Below are 17678 nucleotides of genomic sequence, written 5' to 3'. Positions count from 1 at the left end.
TGGGAGAGGCCCAGTGGTACATCCAGGAGCCTGGATCAGCAACCATGAGCTTTCAGCCAGCCCTCTGCATGCCTGCTCTCTGCAGCTGTTCTGTAATGTTATCAGTGTTGTTTCAAACCAGTGGATTTGGAGTCTGTTTCAGCAGTGGCCCAGGGAGATAGCAGTGCTCCCTAAGATCATGTAGTCCTCAGGGAGAGCACCTGTGCCACTGAGAAACAGGTGAGGTCTGTGATGTCCCTGCTGGGTAGAGATGCAGGAGCTCAGCCCCTGCCACTGTTGGTGAAGGAGTAGCAAGGGAAGGGACATGGTATGGTGGGCATTACCAGACCTTGGTATTCCCAAAGCGAAGTTCCTGTGAGAGATGGGCACAGACAGATGTGGCTAGGCTGGAAGGCACATCAGAGTCTCAGCTGCTCACGGAGCTAAGGCAGGAGAATCGTTCGAGCCCAATAGTTTAGGGCTGTCTTGGGCAACAGAGCAAGACTTCTCCCCATCCCCCCACCCCATCTCAAACAAGACAAGACAAAAACGAACCAAAAAGATAGGTCATATAGCACACCATCAGCTCCAGAGATCTGTCTGGGGTGTGTGCTCTTGGTGTGAGTCTACTATGAGTTTAGAACTCGTCAAGCAGCCGCAGGCTCTGGGCCGGCTGAACCAAGAGGTCAATACAAACAGAGTTTTAAAACTAAACATTTTCCTGGTGCTTCTGTTGGGCACGTCCAGGAAGTGGAACCAGCCAGCAAGGAGAGGTTCTATAAAGCTTACTGGCCTGGCTGTGTTCTCTGGGTGGTAGCAGTTTCAGGTACAGGGTGCTTAAGGTGTGATGGACACGGGGGACAGGCAGGAATGTTATTCCTGGCCCTCTTCTCAGAGTGTCGTGGCCACACACGCTCGCACGCTGGTCTGGCAAGCATGGATCCTGTAAACTAGTCCCAAGCCCAAAGTGATTCCATTGCTGGCCACTCTTCACATAGGCCTCTCCCTCTGTGGCCTCCTGGCCTCTCCTAGCCACCTCTGTGTCAGTTCTCTGCCCACTTGCTGGCTCTGGAAACCTCTTTCTAGCGCTTGAAGAAGGCTTCTGTCTGAGTCACTGTTCTGTTTATGTGAAGAGGGGGTTGGAGTCCATGATTGTTGTGGCAGGAAGCATGGCTAATAGTTTATGTGGTATCCAAACATCAGAGTCGGACAGAGCAAGACTGGGCCTAGAGTGGGATTTTGAAACCTCAAAGCCCATCCCTGTGACACACCCCCCTCCAACAAGGCCATACTTCATAATCCTTCCCAAAACAGTTTCACCAGCTAGGAGCCAGACCAAGCATTCAAATATACGAGCCTGTGGGAGCCATTCTCATTCAAACCACCACACCTGGGCTTCCACTCGGGGCTTGGAGCATCATCTCAGCTTAAAATGTGTGTAGGAGTTTGAGCATGGTGGCCCATGTGATACGTGAGGTTTCAGGTCCACTTGTGTTCTGGTGTCCCAGCCATCAGTGGATCCAGCCAGTGAATCAGGACCTTTGGAAGAGCAGTCAGTGCTCTTTACCACTGAGCCACCTCCCTCTCCAGCCCCCTTCTTTTTCTTTTTGTGAGGCAGGGACTCCTTGTAGCCTAGGCTGCTCATAACTCTTGCTTTCTCCTGTCTCCACCTCGAGTGCTAAGATTCCAGGTGGACGGCACCATGTTTGGTTTATACGGTGCTGGCTGGGGTTGAACTCAGGACTTCATGCAGCCAAGCAAGCACTCGGCCAACAGAGCTACCTCTCCAAGGTCCTTTTTTTCCCTTTTGGTTGAGATAGGGTCTAGATTGGCTCTAGAGCTCACGGGCTCAAGCAATCCTTCTGCCTCTGCCCCTGAACAGCCAGGACTGAAGGTTTATGCTAAGTGGAGGTGCATTGACTTGAACATCTCTGTAAGTGAGAGACTGTACTAGCTGGTTTTGTGTGTCAACTTGACACAAGCTGGAGTTGTCACAGAGAAAGGAGCCTCCCTTGAGGAAATGCCTCCATGAGATCCAGCTGGAAGGCATTTTCTCAATTAATGATTAGGGGGAGGCTATTGTGGGTGGGGCCATCCTGGGCTGGTAGTCTTGGGTTCTATAAGAAAGCAAGCTGAGCAAGCCAGGGGGAAGCAAGCCAGTAAGTAACATTCCTCCGTGGCCTCTGCATCAGCTCCTGCCTCCATGTTCCTGCCCTGTGTGAGTTCCTGTTCTGACTTCCTTTGGTGCTGAACAGCAATGTGGAAGTGTGAGCTGAACAAACCCTTTCCTCCCCCACTTGCTTCTTGGTCGTGATGTTTTGTGCAGGAATAGAAACCCTGACTAAGACAGAGACTGACTTAAGTCTGAGCAGTGGTTGCGGGTGAAGCCATGCGGTCTGCAGTGGCTGTCAGTACTAGAGAGTTGCTCGTGGGCGTCAGTCCTTGCCACTTTGAAAGGTCACTCTCTGGGCTTGGGGTTCAGATCTCCTGGGCCTCTGTGTCAGCCTAAGAGGGTAATTCTGCTCCCTAGATGCACATGAGTCGGTCTGAGCCGCTCTGCCTGGCTCTAGCTGCCGTAGGCTGGCTGGGTGCCACTCTGACCTCCACGCTGTGTGTCTTTCCCTTTCCCTGTCTAGAGATAGATTTCTGGGTGAGCAGATGCTGCTGGGAGATGTAAATCCCTCGAGCCTGGATTCCCTTGAGCCCCAAAGACAACCTTTTCTTGTCTTAAACTGGTTCAGCCTGGGGATGGAGGTGTTCTCCAGTCATAGCAGATGAAACAAAGTGACCTCCTAAGGAGTTTACCTTTTTGTTTTTTAAAGACTTATTTCCCTCTTTCTCGCTCTCTCTCTCTCTCTCTCTCTCTCTGTGTGTGTGTGTGTGTGTGTGTGTGTGTAGCCATAGCTGGCCTAGAACTCACTTTGTAGACCAGGCTGGCCTCAAACTCATAGAGATTTACCTGTTTCTGCCTCCCAAGTGCTAGGGAACTTATGGATTTTTATTGGGCCACATTTATTGCCATTCTGGGACCCATGTGGACCAGCAGGTGAATCAAGCCACCAGCAGTAGTCCATTTCAGTAAGTTTGCTGCAACCCAGTGGTGGCCGGTACTACCAGGTAATGGAAGCTTAGCAGGCCCAGGTTGCAGCTGGTTCACGTGGTCTAACTGTGACTCTGGGTGTGGAGGGAGATAATGAACTGTGGAGCACGGGCGTGAGGATGATGGAAGCGCAGGTCAGGGCTGAACAGCACAGCTGTGAAGAAGCTAACAGGCAGGGGTCGAAGGTGCTAAGTGCCTGTAAGGTGAACCTCGGTGCGCACTGGGCTCTGGAGTTTTGGATGAGGCTGAATCTCTACAGGTGTCAGGAATGCCTTATGGGGATACTGAGGCAAGAGTTACCAGAAGAGAAGGTGCCAAGGTAGGAAGCAGCAGTGGCTGGAAACAGCTCTTGGGACTAAGAGGTCAGTATTGACAGGAGACCCCAGCCACATATGTAAAAGACCCAGAAGAGTCTTAAAGCACCTTTAGCACCCCTACCTTCCTGAACTAAATGCAGATCATTCCACTCATGTGCAAGTAACTGCACCCAGATCAGCCTGGGGGCTACCTGCGTGAGAGAGACAGACCCACACGCACCTCAAAAGCAGGAGCTGCTGCCTACCATTCCAGGTGTGTGTCTGTGTGAACTGCCCGGCCCAGCCTCCAGGCTGCACCCTCAGGACTGCGGTTGTGGCAGCATAGCCCTGCATTTAAGCGCTCTCCTATTGTTTTGCATTTAATACTGTATTGTGTTTGTCTGTACTTGCTGAGAGCTGCTGGCATGCCTGGCTTAATGCTGCTTGCCAGTGTTGCACGCCCTGCTGCTGTTATTTGCTCCGCCCTTCCTGATGGGGGAGCGTATGCTAAGAAAAACACTTTTGCTTTGAAGCCACCTTAGAGACAGATATCTCCCAAGCTTGGCATCTCCTTGAACTTGAGGGATTGCAAGGCATAACTGTCAGGCCCCAGCTCCCTGCTCTCCCTCTGGAGTCCTCTGCACAGGGAACTGTGTACCACTGCATCCAGAGGGTACACAGGCTCCTTTGCTTATTGGTGGAGGTAAGATGAGGTTGGGTATAGTTAAAGGTTGGGCTGGGTAGGGCTGGGCAGGGCTTGCCAGCTAGGGCAGTGTTGCTACAAAACGTCCTCTCCTTACAAAATTTGGGGATACACTCACTCTCTGTGCTGAAATCCCCTTCCCAAGACTGAACTGTTCCCTGAACCTGTGTCACTTGAGTTTCCCTTGTCTTGCCATTCCCTGGCCCCTCCCCAAAGGCTGTCAACTCTCGGCTTTTTCACTTTTTAGCACCATGTTCAAGCTACTTAGGGAGAATTCAGCATCTGTGTGGAACCCACTTCCAACCCCTCATCCCCCATCCTCCACCCCCCACCCAGGCTTCTTTTTTTTTTTTTTTTTTTTTTTTTTTTTTGGTTTTTCGAGTTTCTCTGTATAGCCCTGGCTGTCCTGGAACTCACTCTGTAGACCTGGAACTCACTCTGTAGACCAGGCTGACCTCGAACTCAGAAATCCACCTGCCTCTGCCTCCCAAGTGCTAGGATTAAAGGCATTCACCACCACTGCCCCACTCAGGCTTCTTCTTCTTGGGTTGCTAATGTGAATGCAGCATACACGGGGCCAGTAGTGGAAGGCGTAAGGACAAGTGTGTGCACGTTCAGCCCGAACCCAGTGGTTTTCCTCATGTGTCTTTGTGTGAGTTCATGTTTACACGTGTGTGGCACACTTAAGTGTATAAGTATGGAAGCCTGAGAGGCCCCTGCGAGGATCTACTGTTGCGCCACTGCATGTAGGCTTTCACATGGGCTCTGTGGATTGAACATAAGTCCTCAGGTTTGGAAGGCAAGCATTTAACTCACTGAGCTACCTCCCCAAGCCTTGACTTTCTGTGCCTTTAAACACATGGATGCCTAACAAATGGTCATGACACCATGGGAGCCCCTGTGGTTCCAAGAACGGAGCCTCTTCCACTTGCACAGCTGCCCCTGATCTTCATTATTTGGGGCCTTGAGTCTGTTACTTGCACTCTTCTGCCTGTGGACACAGGGAGAAGATGGAATGGGCCTGGCGGATACATGTGAGGTGTCTTCTTTCACTAGGATACCTCATCACAAGCAACATGAAAGGACCTGGAGTGTCCCAGGCCTCCAGAGTAGGCACTGAGCTTACTTGAGGACAAATCCTTGTCTTGAGGCAGGAATGAGGCTGCAGGACCATTTGTATATGCAGCCTGGATTATCTTGATGACAGAATGTTCTAGAATCTTGGCTTTTCCAGGTGGTGTGGATTCCTGGGAATTCTAAGGTTTGATGCTCTAGGCTTGGCGTGAGGCAGTTCTGAATGTCCACCTAGCGTTCTTTTCCTGTACGTAAGGATGAGTCCATCTCCTTCCTGTGGCCCTAAGAGATGCAGCAGTGGCCATATCCCTCTGCAGGTGCATTACTGTCTGGTGACAGTGACTCAGCAGCTCTCGCATGTTTCTTGTGACTGATCCACCATGCTTCACAATCTGAATCATCTAGGAATTGACAGCACAGAACAGGAGACCTCTCACCCACTCTAGCGTGGCTGGCTGCCGGCAGGACCGTCCTGTTTTAAGGCTCACCAGACTCAACAGGTACTCAGGGCCAGGGTCTTTAAGTCAACCCAGAGTTGTCAGCCCTGGTGCCCTATCCATGGAAATCTAGGCTGCCAGGAGCAAAGTGGCTCTCCTTAGCTGGTCAGTGAGACTCCAGTTGCTCCTTCCCTGCTTGGAGTGTGCAGAGCAGTCTGATTTCTGGCATTCCCTTGGTCTAATGAGAGTGAGTCTTTCCTGGTTCCATTTCCTACTGGAAGATCAATTCTTAGGTCCTGCCCCTCTGCCTCAGGGGCACAGTGAATGCAGTTTTGATAGGAACCATCTTTATGGATCATTTCCTGTCTCAAGTGACTTCAGGGATGTGTAACAGATGCAAAGGCCACTCCAGGTCATGGACTCATCCAATATTGTTTCCCGATGCTTGTGTCATAGGAGAGCAGTGGATTCTCAACCTGTGGATCTCGACCCCTTTGGGGGGTCAGACATACTGTATATCAGATAGTTACAGTTAAGAAGAAGCAAGGAAATAATTTTATGGTTGGGGGTCGCCACAACATGAGGAACTGTGTTAAAGGGTCGCAGCATTAGGAAGGTTGAGACCCGTGGCCCTAAAGGATGTCAAGAAGAAAATTCTCCTATGAGTGAGTTGAGAAACGGGGTAAAGTGAGTTTGGCGATAGTTTGTAATTTACAGATTTAATTTACAGATTACAGCAAACCAGCCTCTAGAGTGTTGTTCTGTGTGTATGTACTACCATGTGCATGCATGCATAAGCCTATGTGCCACAGCACTCGTGTCAGAGGACTTGATGACAGGCACCCATACTTGCTTAGTCATCTCGATACCCTGTTACATCTTGCCCCAGAGGCCATTTTGGTATTTGGAGACTAGAAGTTCTGTAAAACAAAAAAACCCAACCAACCAAGCAAACAGAAAACCTGGGCAACAGTTGAACCATAACTGTCTTGGGGCAAATTAAACCCTGGCACCCTCATAGCCATGTGTGGGGTAGCTGTTTCGTCTTAAGGCTCACCCTTCAGTGTTCAGTCCACCTATCCACAGTGACTACATGCTGGGCGTCAATTAAAAACTTTGGCTGCTTCAGTGCCACTGTAGTTAAGAAGCAGAGACACTGGGCTGGGCGTTGGTGGAACAGGTCTTTAATCCCAGTATTCAGGAAACAGAGGCAGGTGGATTTCTGGAGTTGGAGGCCAGCCTGGTCTACAGAGTGAGTTTTAGGCCAGCCAGGGCTACACAGAGAAACCCTGTCTTGAAAAAAAAACAAATTAAAAAGAAAACAAAAGAAGCAGAGATATACTTTATTCTGAGGCTGAGGCAGAGATAGCTTATGTGATACAGTAAAACCTAGGTTAAAAAGAAAGAAAGAGGAGAGAGAGAGGGAGAGAAAGGGAGGGAGAGGGAGAGAGAAAGAGGGAAGGAGGGGAAGAGAGGGGAGGGAGAGAGAGAAAGAAGAAGGTAGGGAGGGAGGAAGAGAGGGAGGGAGGGAGAGAGAAAGAGGGAGGGAAGGGAAGAGAGGGGAGGAAGAGAGAAAAAGAGCAAGAGAGGGAGGGAGAGAGGGAACCGAACCTTAAAATGCAGTGAAGCTGCTGAGGTATGGTTTGGGATTTCTGGAGGAAGGTGGGATCTGTTAGTAGTCAGGGTGACCCACACAGTGTGACAATTGACAGTTGGCAGTTAGACAGACAGGAAACCCTGATGAGGCAAACTAGGGGAGCTTGCTTGCGGGGCCGTATGGAGAGCAGGCAGCCCCTCCTGTAGGTGTACCACATCCTCAGAAAGGAGAGAGGAGATAACCTCCCCCTGACCCGGGCCCTGTCTCCCGAATCTTGATTATGACCCTTGTGGAGCTGGCCCGGCCTTGTAATTTTGCTGTGCCTTTTTGAGGAATTGCTAGAGATGAGAGGAATCTGCTAGGGTAGCATTTTGTGGGCTGGGGACTTAGAAAACAAATCCCAGTTGGCCTCGGCCCTGCTTTCTCTGGCTGTGTGCGTTCATCCATCACCTATGCATGAACTGGGTTTGAGAGCTGCAGGGCAGAAGGACCCCGGCCCACAGGCAGAGCTGTTGGCCTTGCTCTTCTGGTCCCTCCCTGTGGAGGCCAGGCAAGGATGGTGGGCTTCTGCTACATTCATTCCACCATCATTTGTTTTACTGTGCTCTGTCCAACCCATGCTTGCCACAGAGTGTGATAGATATTCTGGAGTTTAATACATGCCACCCAGGCCTATGGTCATTGCAGGCATTTAGAGGTTCAAAATCCTTGCTGCATAGAGGGAAGAGCTGCTGAGCTGGGGTCTCCTACAGCCTAGGCTGACCTTGACTTCACTGTGTAGCTAAGGGTAACCTTGAGCTTCGCCCTGCTTGCTTTAGCCTCTAGGATTATAAGCCTGCAGCCACCACCAAAACCAGTTTTAAAACGGTGTGGATGTCTCATCTTAGATTTCATACATGATAGTCAGCCATTCTAGCCCCTGGACTATACATACAGCCTGAGCCCCGACTGGACTCCTAAACTGCTCCAAGTTCACTTAAAGCAAATGCAGCTAGACTGGGCTCTTTTTGTGGGTGTCTGAGCCATCTCAGGGAGGCCTTTGTGACAGGTTATGTTTTACCAGTAGCAAGATTGCCACCCAGTTAACGCTCACCAGCTAGCTCTTCATTAGGTGCCATGCTTGGGATTAGACTCTTCACACAGATCAGCCTCAGAATCTCAAACCTTGAGGTGAGGCAGTGATATGTCTCCACTCCCATTTTCTGAAGGAAGAAAATGGCCCAGAGAAGCCCAGCAACTTCCTTAAGACCACCCAGCTTGGAGGCGTCAGACTTTGAGCAGGTAGTTTTTGACCATAGGGCCCTTTGATCCAGTAATTGCTGGGAATGTACCCCCCACGCCCACTCCCACCCCCGTGCAGGAGCCACTGTCCTAGAAGTGAGAGGAAGGGAGGCTTCTGGCTTCTGAAAATGGAAAGCTTGCTCTCTTCTTATGAGTGGCCTCCTTCCTTCTGCAAGCCACAGCTAAGGTGCTATCCTAAACCCACGCAGGGGGATTCCAGGGTAGGGTGACTGGGGTGAGGAGAGACTAATTATAACTTGTGTGGTTTGTGTTGAGGAAGCAGAAAAAAAAACGGTCTGAGTGAGCGGTGACTACAAGCTGAAGACTCATGGTCGGGGCGATTGTGCAGCCAGAAACGGGTTGTGACTTGAATTTGGAGCTGACAGGAGTCAGAGACTGGACGAGGACACTGGAGCCTTGGTGGGCAGGAAGTGGGTACAGACAGTGAGTCCAAGTGTCAGAGCCAGCTAGTATCACAGGGACACAGAAACTCAGACCACACTGTCAGCCCTGGCTGGTCCTTCTTTCGGGAAGTGACAAGCATGTAGAATGGCTCCCCAAGGGGAGTCTTTCCATTTCATAATTCTAGGCCTTCACGGTGCTGTCTAAACCTTTCCTGGCTGTGTCAGTCCCTTCCTTTATCCCCTTAAACTGTTTCCTATCCTAGCCCCAGGAGAGATGCTACCCCTGTGACAGGAGAGACCCTTTGAGTGAGTCACCTTATATCATTTACAGACTCCAGTTGGAGATGGCATGCGATTCAGCATGCTAGGAAAGTTCAGTCTGGCCTGCTCCTGAAGTGTCTCCCTCTGTCTTAGTCTGGGTTTCTATTCCTGCACAAACATCATGACCAAAAAGCAAGTTGGGGAGGAAAGGGTTTATTCAGCTTACACTTCCACATTGCTATTGATCATCAGAGGAGATCAGGACTGGAATTCAAGCAGGTCAGGAAGCAGGAGCTGATGCAGAGGCCATGGAAAGATGTTTCTTACTGGCTTGCTTTTCCTGGCTTGCTCAGCCTGCTCTCTTATAGAACCCAAGACTTCCAGCCTAGGGATGGCACCACCCACAAGGGCCTTACCCCCTTGATCACTAATTGAGAAAATGCCCTGAATTGGATCCCTGGGTCCCACAGGGTAGGAGAGAAGAAACTCCTACAAGTTATCCTTGGAATTCCACGTGTGCTGTAGTGTGAATGTTCCCACACATGTAGACACACTCAATAAAGTCTTGGGTTAATGAGATGACTCAGCGAGTAGGATCACAGACTGCTCTTCTGAAGGTCCTGAGTTCAAATCCCAGCAACCACGTGGTGGCTCACAATCATCTGTAATGAGCTCTGACGCCCTCTTCTGGTATTTCTGAAGACAGCTACAGTGTACTTATTGATAATAAATAAATCTTTGGGCTGGAGCGAGCAGGGCCTACCAGAGTGAGTAGGGTTGACCGGAGTGAGCAGAGGTCTTAAATTCAATTCCCAGCAACCACATGAAGGCTCACAACTACAGTGCACTCATATACATAAAATAAATAAATCTTTTTTTAAGAAATAAAGTCATACTTGATTTTGTTTTTGAGGCTGGTTCTCATGTAGTCCCAGCTGGTCTTGAATTCACTCTGCAGCCACACATGATCTTGAATTCCCTGTGGAGTGCTGGGATTACAAGCTCACACCACTGAGCCCAGTTTATTCGGTGCTGGCTTTTGCATGCCAGGCAAGCTTTCTAACTGAGCCCGGTGATACTTTTTCTAATGTATGGACCCTGCTTTCTGTGATGGGGCAGTATGCACAAGCATGCCTTATGTTACTCAGAAGTGGCGTGGGGGTTGGGTGTCATGACACACACCTGAAATCTCAGCACTGGGGAGGCTGAGGCAGGGGGATATCGAGTTTGAAGTTAGTACGGGCTACATAGCAACAGCCTGACCAGAATTGTTTTTATTTGTTTGTTTATTTATCTATAGTTTAACGTGAATTGGTGTTTTACCTCTATATAAGTCTATGTGAGGTTGTCAGATCTCCTAGAACTTGAGCTATAGACAGTTGTGAGCCACCCTGTGGGTGTTGGGAATTGAACTCAGGTCCTCTGGAAGAACAGCCAGTAGCCAGTGTTCTCTGGCCTGATTTGTTTTGCTTTGTTTTTAAAGGAGAAGGAAAAAGAAAGAAAAGAGAAGTGGTCGTTTGTGGTGTCTATGGTGAGGTGAACGCCAGCTGACCCAGGCCGCGCTTCCCCTTTGCTGGCTCCCCAGCACCTCACTTCCTTTGCAGTGGACAAGCCCTGTAGGAACTAGAGAGAAAGGTCATCTGCCTGGGACCTTACGCCTAAGAAGGTGGAAGGAATTTGTATGTAGTGTTTGTCTGAAAGCCAAGCGTCCGTGTGAGGGTGGAGCACCCAGGGGCTTGACTCTTGGTCTCTCATTACTTTCAGAGATCTCTTCCTGAAGCTTCATTCTAGAGGTGCCAGGAACAACCCTAGAGACTCACGGCACAGGTAAATCATTGCATGTATGATTTGTATGTCCAGGTTTGGCAAGTGATACCTTCTAGAAGCCTCCGTTGGGTCTGGTGGACTGTCGGGTATCTTGTTCCTCTGTGTTCATCCCTCGGGGCAGCCATCAGGCTTTGATGCTAGACAGTGAGGTTCCTGGATGGCCTTCCCTCCTCTGTCTCCATGTTCTCCTCCTGAGAGATGGCTGCTAATGGTATGATGCTCCAGTGTGTACCCCAGGTGTGCTTACTCTTCTCTTGAGGGGTGTAGGAATACCATGTGTCCATGTCCCTGTGTGTGTGTCTGTGTGTCTGTGTGTTCATGGCTCCACCTCTGTGAGTTTTTCTTTGTGCCTGTGTGTCCTGCATGGCAGTGCTTGACTGTGTGTTTGTGATTGTGTGTCCTGTGTCACTTGTGTCTCTGTGTGGGTGTATCTCTGTATGATGACCAGCACTTCCTCTCACAAATTTGGTGTTGGCCGTAACAGCCGTACTACATCTTCCTGCCACGAGGCATGGCCAGGGGTAAGACACTCGCTTGCTCTCTGACTATGGGTAGGGTAACCTCCAGCTGGTACTGTGAGAACTACTAGGACGCTCAAAATTTCCATGTGGAGTCCTGACCCACAGAGGGACAGTGATAGGAGGTAGGTGGGGCCTTTTCAAGGTTATAAGGTCATGAAAGGAGCCCTCCTAAGGATGCTCCACAGAACTGTCTCCCATTTCCTTCTCACCAGACAAGACCCAATAAAACCATCAAGGACAGCCAGGAGTGAGCCTTCCCCAGACACTGAATCTGCCATGGCTCAGCCCTAAGCTGTGACCTGCAGAACAGAGACAGCCGTACTGCTTATAACCAGAGAGCCAATGAATATCGAAACCCAGTCCAGAAAGCCAGTACTATACACACTAGCAGACAGTCCTTACCCTGGACGTAACTAACAGTGGTGCTTCAGTGCCCAGGAGCATAAGGAAATTTCCGTTTCCTCAGTGCATTTCATTTGCTTTGTTTGTTTGTTTGTTTTGTTTTTCCGAGAGAGGATTTCTCTGTGTAGCCCTGGCTGTCCTGGAACTCACTCTGTAGACCAGGCTGGCCTCGAACACAGAAATCCGACTGCCTCCGCCTCCCGAGTGCGCCACCACTGTCTGGCCTCATCTGCATTTTTAACATACCTCTATTATAAAATGTTTCCTAGCTGCAGAATTGGCTCTGTGGTTGGTGCCTAACTCCTCTAAAGAAATGTGAAATCAAACATCACATAGGATCCGAGTTTCCATCAGTCAGTGCTGGTGCTGTTGGAGGACAAAGGATTTGGGGGGAAAGGGACAATAGAAACCAAGCCACAGAGATGCTCCCTGGTGGCTTTGGGACCCAGCACCATGAACTGGGAGGACAAGGACCCCCCACAGTGCTTGCCACTGACTCCCTAGCTGGAGCAGGTGCACCTCTACACCAAGCAGTCAGTGACCAGGGTGGGCGTGCCTGGGCCATCTTGTGCCCGTCGCATCCCTCCACAGCACTCAAAGGAAAGTGTGTGAAGCATGGGAGCCATGTCCCACACTGTGGAGAGCAAGTGTTGATCTACCCAGGGACAGAGACTCCCTTCAGAGCTGGTATTCAGACGGACCGGGCTCTTCCTTTTTAATGTGGTTCTGAGTGCTCGAAACTGCCTGTACTTTCAAATTCCTCAAATCTAAGGAACCTGAGAAACATTCAAAGACAGATGGCCAAAGAGGAAGAAGGGGAAAAAAAGAAGAAGAAATGAGCTGATGCTCAGACCCCCAGCGCCAAGTGCATGCTTCCTCAGGAAAATGGGATCTCAGTCTCAGGCCTCTGAGATGACTCTGGCCACTCTGCCGTGCAAGCCTGAGGATTTGGAGCATGATCCTTGGTACCCATGGTGGAGAGAGAGAACCAACTCTGAAAGTTATCCTCTCATCTCCACAAGTAAGACATGGCATGCACGTGCCTGGACTCACACGTATAAGGCCCCTACCCAAACTGCACCCAGACAGCCATGAAAACTGAATGCATATAGCCAGCTCGTACATTCCCAGCAGGGCCTTCCCCTTACCGCAGCTTTGCCAGACTGTCTCAGCAGAGCTGCTACTTGTACCTCTGCGTGCCCAGGAAGAGGAAGATGAGGGGAGATGGGTTTTATACGCTCTTCTGGTTATTTCTCTTAGCTTTGTCCAATGAAAATGCATCCCAAATCCTGGGGAGAGAGCCATCTCTCCCCACCTACCTCCCATCACTGTCCCTCTGCGGGTCAGGACTCCACACAGAAATTTTGAGCGTCCTAATAGTTCTCACAGTACCAGCTGGAGGTTACCCATAGTCAGAGAGCAAGCGAGTGTCTTACCCCTGGCCAGCCACTCTCAGAGCAGATCTGCATAGACCCTGGGATCTGGGACCATACTCAGAGTCCCGGAACATAGTAAGAACTAGTTGGGGGCCAGGGTTGGGATGCCTGTGGGGCCACACTCACAGGCCGCAAACCCATAGAAAGAGATGGTGGGTTAGGATTTAAGCTACATCATACCAATGGCTTGCCTTTGCCCAGGTCCCTGCAGGTAGCAGGCCACTGGTCCTCCATGGAAAACCGCCCCCCCCCTCCGCTTCATACCCGGTTCTCCGTGCCTCCTTAGTGCACACCCTGTTTCCACTGCTGTTCAATTGGCACCATGGCCGTCACTCTCTGTGCCTTGCCACCCAGCATGGCACCGCCCAGTGCTCAGGTTTAGGGCATGAGCTGAGAGAAACCCATCTGAGGCACCATCGGAGTCTCGCCTACTCCTGGGAGGTAGCTGGAGATTGAATGCTGAAGTGTAGATGGTGATGCCCAGCTGCTCCCACTAGCTGGGCTTTGCCAGTGTAACTACAGTAGAGCACGTCCCTGACAACTGGAAACCTTGGCTCTTGGGATACACTCTGAGGCCTGGGAACACCAAAGCTGGGACAACAGCTTTGTGTCAGGCAGCCACTCAGGAGCTCCTGGACCCCTCCAGGGACTCTCAGGGGACAAGTCCTCTGTAACTCAGCGGTCAGGCTGGTGACAGCATTACCTGGGCCAGCACTGTAGGGTGGGGATACCTGGCTAGTGGCTGGTAGGGAGGGGTTGGAAAGCCACACCCAGCTGGGAGGGAAGGTGTGGCTGCACTCTTTTCCATCCAGTAGCAGTCAGAGTTTCACCTCCTGTCTGAGCAAATGAGCAGCTAGGGTGTAGATGGAGCAGGCTCCTGTGTCTTCCCCTGTGGCTCCCCGGGGTCTGGAGTCCAGGGAACAGTCTGCCTTACCACAACCTCTCAAGATCCCCCCTTGTTTGTGGTGGTGCTCAGGAGGGTGCTTGAAAGTCTACGCACCATCTTGTCCCCACAGGAGCACCTAATGGTACCCCCTTTGTGATCTGTCCCCATTACTAGATCCCAGAGGAGCCTTAAGCCTAAGACATGGTACACACATATACACACACACAGAGTGTGAGAGAGAGATGCGCACCTAGGTGAATATCTGCAGATGTGCACACATACAAATATGTAGTCATGCATGTTTGCACATGCATAGGTATGTGTGCACATGTGCACACATGCACGTATGTTGTTACATGTCATGTTACACGTCACATGCATGTTACAGATATTTTAACTAGGCACTTGCAGGTGTGCCCATGTACATATACATACAGACGCCCATGGCATCTGTGCACATACATGTGCATGAGTGTGAGCACGGGTAAACACATGTTGCTGGGTTGACATGCTGACACAGATGCACACAGATTCATGTGCACAATGTGTATGTGCACTCAAGACACACACACACATAGTGCCGGCAAGGACATTAGCATTCTCAGGCCTGAGCTGGGAGCTCACATCTCTATGACCATGCCCTGGCTGAGGTTGGTCCTGTTTTCAGATTTCCAGGGTTTGCTAGAGGTGGAGAGCTGCCCTCTGACAGCCCAGACAGGCTGCAGGGAGGGGCTGCAGCTCTTTCTCCTGGGTTTAGAGTAGGTTAGCTTCCCCCTTAGTGTAGTAATGAGGCCTTCACGACCCTGTCTCTAATGGGATGTCAGGCCCTCTTCTGGAGGGCCTCTGCTGTCACAGGGAGACCTCAGCTTCCCCTGGGGGAAGGGTGTTGTGCTCTTTGTTTAAATTTAAACACAGAGAGCAAGGTCCTGAACTTGGCATTCGAGGATGCCTGTGGAGCCATTCCTGGAAGGCACTGTGGCAGTCTGTCTGTGTGGGTGTGGCAGGCTCATTGTTTAAAGTGAGTTTTAAATTACACCAAACAGTGAATAGTAGTGTAGAGAAAGGAAGAAAAGAAGTCAAGCCCAACAGCCTTCCTCCCCCTTCCCTCTACTTCTCTGCTCTTTCCCCCTCCGGGCCTCTAGCTGTTCCCAGGGGCTTCTTTTAAGGGGGTTGGGGGGTTGTCTAGGTAAGTCTATCGCCTACTAGTGTCTGCCCATGAAATAACAGCATTGTGGGGCTGGGACTGCAGGGCGGGAGCTCCACTGTTGTAGTGAGCACAGCTTGGCTGAATTTGTTCTGTGCTTCTGTAGGCAGCCTAGGGCCCCAGTGAAAAGTTCCTACTTTTAGTCAAGGCTGGCAGAGGAGTTTGCTGACTGCCACTGGAGGCCAGAAGGTGGCATTGGATTCCCCTGGAACTGGAGTCCCAGATGGTTGTGAGCTGCCACAGGGGTGCTGTGAGTGTCAGCCAGGTTTTCTCAATCTGCAAGAGCAACAAGTGCTCTTAATCTCTGAGCCATCTCTCCAGCCCCAGCTGGTGTGTTTTATATTGCTTACATCCAAGGGCAGGCCCAGCCGACCACCCTGGGGCAGTGAAGAGTTTCCGTTATTTCAGCCACTTTGTAAAAAATGTTTCCCGCCGGGCAGTGGTGGCACACGCCTTGAATCCCAACACTTGGGAGGCAGAGGCAGGTGGATTTCTGAGTTCGAGGCCAGCCTGGTCTACAGAGTGAGTTCCAGGACAGCCAGGGCTACACAGAGAAACCCTGTCTCAAAATACAAAACAAAACAAACAAAACAATAAAAAATAAAAAAATGTTTCCTTTAAAAATTGTTTTAGCTTTGTGTCCTGACATTTTCACCCTGGGCACAAGCTGAGGCTCTTGCTCTCTGTCCCTTCCTTGTCTTGTGCCTCCCCCACCATTCCCCCCCACCCCCCTTATCCTCTTTGGTGACGGAGGCTGCACACTAGGCCAAGTCAGCACATTCTGATTATATTTCCACTACGGACCATTCTGTCTTCCCCTGGGGCTCTAATTGCTCCATTTTGAGTGTGTTTAGTAATTCATTCTTAGCCTGCAGAAGAAGGCTGGTGTGGTGTCTTAGCCTCAGGCCCCAGCCTCTGAGACTTTCCACTTTGCAGCTGAAAGAATGAAAGCCTTATAATTTTATGTTCACGGAATGGCTGTTAGACCTCCAGACATCTGGTCTGAGTTTCAGAGAGCAGCATCAAGGTGAGCTTAGGGTCCATCCCAGATGCTAGTGTTTTTATTATTGTTGTTAGCCTATTTCATGGAATTGTTTCTAGTGCTTTCCACTTAGATTTCTTTGGCTAGAAGCAGGGTAACTTACAAATGTGTTGAACTGGGCATTCTGCCCACTGAAGAAAGCTCAGGATCCCTTCACCTAGAAGGAGGCAGGAAGCCACAGAGGCAGACGGGGACCAGGCTGGGAGGGAGGGGTAGTTGGGTGAAGAAGGAGGTGTAGATTGGGTGTCTTTACTTGCTGTGGATCCAGCCAGTGGGGCTGCAGATGGGTGAGCGTGCTTCCCGTGGCCAGTGCCACCAGAAGCCGATGGAGTATATAGGGTTTCATTCTGGGTTTCCGGGATACATGTATCTTGTGATACTCTCTCACAGCTCTGAGAAGGAAGACGTTGGGTTTCTAAAATTCGCTGCTGCTGCTGCTGCTGCTGCTGCTGCTGCTGATGATGATGATGGCTGCTGCAGATGATGATGATGATGATGATGATGATGATGATGATGATGATGATTTAGGGGCAGTCCTTCTATATCCTTCCCAGCATGTCCGTTCCTGTGTTTCTCAGCTAGATGGGTCTCACTCCTTCAGTGTCTGTGAACCACCTCCTGTCCTTTCGTGCTGTGGCAGAGCATCCTAACTAGTGGCTTGTGTGTCCGTCAGTTCACAGGTTCAAGGCACCATGTTGGGAATGGTGTTGGCCAAATTCCTTCTGGTCTGTTAGCCCTGGTTCTGGACTCTTTTTGGGGGGGAGGAGGTGTCTTGTTTGGCCCCACCCCACTTCTTTTCCAGGACTTAATTAATTAGCTTGTTGTTAATCAATTTTTGTTAATTAACAAAATAATTAATTAAATCTTGAGCCAGGACCTCACTGTGGAACTGTGGCAGGCCTGGGACTCCCTGTGTAGACCGGATCCTGCCTGCCTCCTCCCCCAGAGTGCTGAGATAGAAGGTGTGGACCTTTACATCTGGTACACCTGTTTATTTGTCTATTTGAGGCTTGGTTTCACTTGTAGCCCTGGCTGGCCTGGACTCTTTTTTTTTTTGTTTGTTTGTCTTTTGTTTGTTTTCTTTTTTTAGATCTATCTATTTATTATCTGTCACTGTAGCTGTCTTCAGACACACCAGAAGAGGGTGTCAGACCTTATTTCGGATGGTTGTGAGCCACCATGTGGTTGCTGGGATTTGAACTTAGATCCTTCGGTAAAGCAGTCCGTG

At 50.3% G+C, this 17678-nt stretch overlaps 1 protein-coding gene across 9 annotated transcripts in view; it reads left to right on the top strand.

Moving 5' to 3' along the window:
• The window catches only part of Sema4d (semaphorin 4D), a 108545-nt gene that overhangs the window by 46040 nt on the left and 44827 nt on the right, over nt 1-17678 (top strand). For 5 of the 9 annotated variants that reach the window (XR_004115385.1, XM_031359553.1, XM_031359552.1 and 2 more), the window contains exon 3: nt 10897-10959. The exons of 1 other annotated variant lie outside the window; for it this stretch is intronic. The gene's annotated coding sequence lies outside the window, so the exon portion shown is untranslated. Of the gene's footprint in view, nt 1-3917; nt 4079-10672; nt 10812-10896; nt 10960-17678 lie in introns of those variants that run through there. 3 more of the 9 variants (XM_031359550.1, XM_031359548.1, XM_031359549.1) reach the window with 3 other exon arrangements.

This window comes from Mastomys coucha, unplaced genomic scaffold, assembly GCF_008632895.1.
Source record: "Mastomys coucha isolate ucsf_1 unplaced genomic scaffold, UCSF_Mcou_1 pScaffold7, whole genome shotgun sequence".
NCBI classification, from domain to species: domain Eukaryota; kingdom Metazoa; phylum Chordata; class Mammalia; order Rodentia; family Muridae; genus Mastomys; species Mastomys coucha.
The sequence above is the reverse complement of the archived record's forward strand: the minus strand, read 5'-3'. Positions and strand labels throughout refer to the sequence as shown.